Source organism: Rhododendron vialii, chromosome 7a (genome assembly GCF_030253575.1).
Source record: "Rhododendron vialii isolate Sample 1 chromosome 7a, ASM3025357v1".
In the NCBI taxonomy this organism is placed as follows: Eukaryota; Viridiplantae; Streptophyta; class Magnoliopsida; order Ericales; family Ericaceae; genus Rhododendron; species Rhododendron vialii.
Window position 1 is genome coordinate 20,876,351 of NC_080563.1, and position 7,249 is coordinate 20,883,599.

Below are 7,249 nucleotides of genomic sequence, written 5' to 3' on the forward strand. Positions count from 1 at the left end.
CAGTTATCACAAAGATTGGGGCCATATGACCGAGGACTGTGAGGTATACAAGAGGCACCTTGATGATTTGGTCTCTCGGGGCTATCTCAAGGAGTTTATCCAGGAGGACCCTAAAGAGAAAGGGAAGGCTATGGAGCTAGGTTACGAGCAAAACCCTAAAGGCGTGATCCATATGATACATGGGTTGGCTGCACCTTATACGAGGAGTGAGGTGAGGCTGTTGCAAAGACAGGTCAAACACGATCAGCACGTGATGCGATTGGGAAACAAAAGAGGGCGAGAGACTGATGTATGCAATGAAAGCTTGGCATTCAGTGATGATGACTTGGGGGAGGTCCAAATACCCCACAACGATGCATTGGTCGTAACCCTACGAGTTGGGGAGTATGACATCGAGAGAATTCTAGTGGACTCGGGGAGTTGTACAGAGGTATTGTACTATGATGCATTCAAGAAGCTGGGCCTGGCCCAATCAGACTTAGAACAGTCAACAACACCTCTTATTGGGTTCGGTGCAGGAGCAGTCTGGCCCCTTGGAAAGGTAACGTTACCTGTTCGGGCTGGATCAGTGGTGTTGAGAACAGACTTTCTGGTGGTCGATGTCCCATCTTCCTATAACGCGATTATAGGGAGGACGTGGTTGCACAAGATGAGAGCAGTCTCCTCGACTTATCACCAGATGGTGAAATTCCCAGGTTCAAATGGGATTGAAGTCCTTAAAGGCAATCAGAAAGTGGCTCAACAGTGTTTGATCTCCATCATTAAAACAGCCCCAAAGGTCCACCATGTTCATACGTTGGAAGCACCTGATCAACCAACTATCGAGGATGTTGGAAGAAGCCCGGATGAAAAAGTGGTTGAAGGATTGGAGAAGATTCAGATCAATGAGACTGATCCTGAAAGATATTTTTTAATTGGGGAATCGCTACCAGCAAACGAAAAGGCTGAGTCGATCAGATTTCTAAAAGAGTAGATTGATGTTTTTGCATGGGTGCCAGAGGAAATGCCCGGGGTGGATGCAGATGTGATCTGTCATCATTTAAACATTGACCCTCAACACAAGCCGATCATTCAGAAAAAACGAAGGGCAGCCGTGCAGCATGTAGATGCAGTGATTGAGGGGTCGATCGTTTACTGGAGGCCAAGGCAATACGTGAAGTCTATTACCCAAAGTGGTTATCCAACACTATTGTGGTAAAGAAGAAGAATGGGAAGTGGCGTGTCTGCGTGGACTTCACAGACCTGAACAAAAGCGTGTCCTAAGGACAGTTTTCCTTTGCCCAGGATTGACCAATTGGTTGATGCAACCTCTGGTTACGAGCAAATGAGTTTTCTCGATGCATATCGAGGATATCATCAGATTGCTATGTTTGAACCTGATCAAGAGAAGACTTCGTTCATCACACCACGAGGGTTATACTGTTACAGTGTCATGCCGTTTGGGCTGAGGAATGCTGGGGCTACATACCAAAGACTTGCAACCATTATGTTCAAGAAGCTCATTGGGAAGACTTTGAAAGTTTACATAGATGATATGGTGGTAAAGAGTCGAGAAAAAGGAGGGCATATTACTGACTTAAAAGAAGTGTTCGAAATCCTGAGGAAGTATAAACTAAAACTCAACGCCTCGAAGTGTGCGTTTGGAGTTGGTTCAGGAAAATTCCTGGGCCATTTGGTAACTATGAGAGGGATAGAGGCAAATCCCGATTAGATTGATGCCTTACAGAGACTACAGAGTCCCAAAACTACCAAGGAAGTCCAGAGGCTGACTGAAATGGCAGTAGCACTTAACAGATTCATCAGCAGGTCAAGTGACAAGTGCAGACCCTTCTTTCAGCTATTGAAAAAGAGGGAGGGATTTGAATGGGGAGCAGAATGTGAGCAAGCTTTCCAGGACCTGAAGAAATACCTGGCCGAACCCCCATTGTTGTCAACTCCACAGCCTGATGAGTCTTTAATTCTGTACTTAGCTGTTTCCGAGCATGCAGTAAGCACAGTTCTGTTGAGGGATTTGGGGATCGAGCAAATCCCTATTTATTATGTTAGCAAGACATTGTTGGATGCAGAGACGAGATATCTGCCTTTAGAAAAACTTGTCCTGGCACTTAGGACAGCCACAAGGAAATTGCCACATTACTTCCAAAGCCATAAGGTTGTGGTTTATACTGAGTTTCCATTAAAATCGTTGTTACGAAAGGCAGACTTTTCGGGAAGGATCTCGACATGGTCCGTGGAGTTAAGCCAGTACGATCTCGAATATCAGCCACGCATAGCAATCAAAGGCCAAGTGTTGGCAGATTTTGTGGCAGAATTTTCACCCACTATGGCTCCCCTACCTCCTACGAGAAAGGAACAGGTAACTGAGACTTCATCCATGAAGGATCAACCTGCAGCCGAACAGGACCCCACAGAGTGGAAGCTATTCGTTGACGGATCAGCATGTAATACTGGTTCTGGAATTGGGGTTGTCCTTTTTCCTCCTCAAGGAGTTTTGATTGAACTATCTGTTCGGCTTGGATTCAGTGCATCGAATAATGTGGCTGAATATGAGGCACTCTTGGCTGGATTAAGAAGTGCAAAGACCCTTAAAGCAAAACGGGTCAGGGTGTATTGTGATTCCTAGCTTGTTGTGAATCAGCTGTCCGGCGAGTACGAGACTCGAAATGAAAAGATGGTGGCCTACGTGCAGGCAGTCAAGGACTTGCTTGATACCTTCGAGAGGGTATATATTGAGCAAATAAGTTCAGGACAGAATGCTCATGCAGATTCCTTAGCTTGGTTGGCTGCAGCTGTACCAACTGAGTTCAAAAGAAGGGTGGCAGTAGAATATCTAAATGAGCCGAGCATTGGGAGGAGTGTAGACTTGGTCTTGGACGTGAACCAAGGACCAAGTTGGATGGACCCAATCATGGAGTTCTTACGAGACGAGATACTCCCTTCTGACAAAAAGGAGGCCCACAAGATAAGGGTCAAATCAGCTAGGTTTTGGCTGTCCCCAGAGGGAAAATTGTACAGGAAATCCTTTACAAGCCCATATTTACTATGTGTACATCCTGAGATGGTACAAAAGTTCCTTCATGAAATCCACGAGGGAACATGTGGGAGCCATGCTGGGGGCAGATCTATTGCCCACCGAGCAATCACTCAAGGCTACTAGTGGCCACACATGCAAGAAGATGCAAAGGTGTATGTAAAGATTTGTGAGAAGCGTCAAAAATTCTCACCAATGATTTGAACACCCGCCGAAGATCTGGTGCCTTTGACAAGTCCCTGGCCTTTTGCTCAATGGGGGATGGATATCGTGGGTCCATTGCACAAAGCAACTGAGAATCGAAAATTCCTGCTTGTAGCAACTGATTATTTTACAAAGTGGATTGAGGCAGAACCACTGGCCAAAATCACTGAGCCTATGATAGAAAGGTTCGTGTGGAAAAGCATCATCACCCGCTTTGGGGTCCCTTATTCATTGATCACAGACAATGGATCCCAATTCCAGAAGAAATTCAAGGCTTTTTGTGCCCAATATGGAATAAGAAATTATTATTCCACCCCAGCCTACCCTCAGAGTAATGAGCAAGCAGAGGCGTCTAATAAAACTATCCTTGATGGAATCAAGAAAAGACTGGACAAAGCAAAGGGTAAGTGGCCTGACGAGTTACCATTGGTTCTGTGGGCTCACCGAACAACGCCTAGGAGGTCTACGGGAGAGACCCCCTATTCATTGGCCTATGGAACAGAGGCCGTCATACCTTTGGAGGTGGGTTTGCCGACCAACAGAACCATTTTGGTTGAAAGTGGAGGCAATGACAGGGCCCTTCAAATCGAGCTTGACCTCGCCGAGGAGAGGAGAGAAAAAGCCTTGGTACATCTTGCTTCTTATCAAGAACAACTGATGAAAAGCTACAACAAGCATGTTCATCCTCGAGAATTTGGTGTTGGGGACCTCGTGCTACGAAAAGTGCTCGGCAACACCAAGGTGGCTAACGAAGGCAAGCTGGGGGCCAACTGGGAAGGCCCGTATAGAGTAACTGAGATTGTAGGCATAGGAGCCTATCGATTGGCAGATTTGGATGGTGATCCAATTCCAAGGCCTTGGAATGTTCATAATCTACGAAAGTTCTTCGTTTAGAAGTATTAAAATCTGTTTTAGATTTGCACTACGTGATTGTGTGGGAATTACGAATATAATTTCCCTGTTCTATATTTTAGTTACAAAAGGTACGAATATAATTTCCCCGAATAAAATCGCTTTCTTAGTATAATTGTTGTGGTATTTGTTTTTAAATACGAACTACGAGTTTAGTTTCCCCCATTTAGGGCTATAGTCCCCATTATTAGTCTAAAAACGTTCGTAGAAAGTTGCATGGGTGTAAGACGGTACCAGCTTAAAATCTGGCGAAGTAATGGATGAAGGGGGAAACGGACCCCGCCTTCGACAATGGACACGATTGGGATACACATTCTATCCCACGATCCAGCATCCCTATCCGCTCCTAATGGGGCGAGTTCAAGCCCTACGTTTTCAGGAATATTGTATTTTTCTCTAAATGCCGCCATGGCAGCAGGGGTATCACAAAGCTTCCTAAACTTACTGGGTCTAGGAGGGTTGTCATCCGCCATGAGTATATTCAGAAAAGGAGAAAAAATGGAAATGGGTACGAATTGAAACCCTAGAAACGACCCGCGAATCTGAGAATAAGATCTCAGATGGAAATCTAAGCAGATGAAATGGAGTGAGAACAAGAAATCTTACAAGAATACTGTGAGGATTCTCTGGATTGCAATCGAGTTTGCAGACGGCGGCGATGGCGGAAGGCTTAGAGAGAGAAGAGACTGAAAGTTCAAGTTATATTGTGGGTAAAAACCCAAAACAGCGCCCTTTCAGGGGTTTAAAAGTCAGAGACGGAGATGAAACGTCTCCTCTCACGCCGTTACAGGTTAAAATGACGGAAAGCAGAAACCGTTCTGACGCCGTTTCATAGAATGTCAGTTCGAAATTAATGCTAGGCATACGAAACATGCCACGTGGAGTCATTTACCCCGAAATGGTATAATGACAGAGGCGCCAAAAGGCATCAATGACATATTGAAATTATGACTGCACGGGATCAGAAGAGTCTGGTCTAAATAAAATTCTGTTTCTAAGCATCATATATTGCCCCCGAACAGTGGTAAATAGATGAAGCTGGGGAGCAATTGTAGGGAGGTATTCTCGAGCACATACATTTTGTTGCCGAACACGTGATGTTTGGGAGCACGTGGTGAATACGACTGAACTTATCGCCGGGCAGTATGAAGAACAGCGATATGGAACAATGATATGAGAAGTCCTTGGTCCATGCAATCTGTTCGGCTAAATAAAAGGCCAATGACATGACAAGTCACTGGTGTAAACTATCTGCTCGGCAGATAAGAGACATTCTGATGACGTTTGGACCAAGTTACATGTGAAGTCATTGGTCCAGGTAGTCTGTTCGGCCATGAGACAGCCGAACAAAGAAGGAGCTCCAGTCGAGAGTAGGAGTAGAGGGAATACTCTGGAAGATTCCAGAATAGTCATGTCCCATAAAGGAATGAAATCCCAAGAATATAGGATCTGAGAAAGATACCCAACGAGTATGGAATGTTCGGCTCTTAATGGAAAAGAATCCTAAAAGGACTCTTTTCCATAAACTAATAAAGGAAACGAGACTCCTTGATATCTTGGGTTTCCTATACAAGTTAGGAATCCTATGGCAACAGGAATGCTTGGGTAACAAGCATACAAAAATCTATAAATATGAGGTAAACCTAGAGGCAAAAGGTACGCAATACTTTGCATTCTTGCTTTCCTACTGATAATTAGGGTTTAATTGCTAGTACGTGATACTAACAAAGGCATCGGAGGGCCTTTGCCACGAGAGGCAGAGGTGCGCTCACCCCATGTCTATTTTGCAGATTAGGGTTCCGACGATGAATTAGGGTTCCGGTGAAGAGGCACGAGAAAGCCGTTGCAATCTAGTTGATCACAAGGCATCAATTGTTTTCATCCCCCTACAGAAATGTGGAAAAATGATGACACGGTCTACGAGAAGTTGCGTAGGAGAAACTCAGAACTCATGGACACCTACGCTAGTTTGGATAATGAATGTGGATGTGTCATTGTTTGTCAATATGTTTGAACTATGTGGAAATCATTAATTTTATGGTTTAATGTTTGTAAGTTAAGGGTTAGAGGGTATGGGTTATTCTATTGAGCCTTTGTAGCTCACGGTGTTACCTTTTGGTGACCCTGACATATTATATTGGTGGTGACGCCGGTATAATGTGTCAGACCTCATAGATGAACATGGTGAGCTGTATACATTGGAGGCCTTCGGAGCCGAGGAACTTGGTAGGATGGAAGAGCAGGCGGAGCAGTAGTTAGGAACCCTAGTTCCCTCCTTTGTTGGTTAAAAGTACTCTTGTAAGACTTTGTGATGTAATAATGAGCCAGACTTCATTTATTTTTCAATGAAATTGTCCTATTTAACGTTTCCAAAATTCAGGGCGTTACATGTAAATAGTTACAAGGGCAAAATAGTAAGAGCGTATTTGAAAAGGGTCTAGATGAGATAACACTACAAAAAGGAGTATGGATGGAATAGCAGCCAAAAAATGGGACCGGCCAGAAATTTTTCCATTTTTTAGTGGATGAGTTTGGGTTGATTAATGGATTTAGTTTCAATTTGCCACCCCAAAATTTTGACAATGTCAATATTGAATAGTGATTGTTAAAGGTACATTACTATTATAAGAGAGATTGAGGGTGGAAATAGCCCATAAGTTTGACCCAATCTAGCAGAAGGTTGGACATAATAATCACCAATAATTTATTAAGGGAAAATCAAATAAAAAAAAATCCCAAAACTCTGAACTGCTAAGTCCAAAAATTCAGTGGCGCCTTGAGAAATTTGTGATAGGATGTTCAGAAATTACCTTAACTCTATTAGCTGATGTATTAACCAATAATATATGTACAAAATCTAATATATTAGTATAAATGGTGCGGAAAAAAATATAACCTTTATTCTAAAAAAATTAACTATGAGGCAAAATGAGAACTTAAATATATATACTATATTTTCTTAACAAATTTTTTTTTTTATGTTAACGTGTTGTGTAATAGACAATGTTTCGAGAATAGAAAAACTTAAATTTTACAATTCTCCCAGACGAGTTCTCATATTTTGTGTCAATATTTAACTAGTGTATTAGTCTTCTAACAATT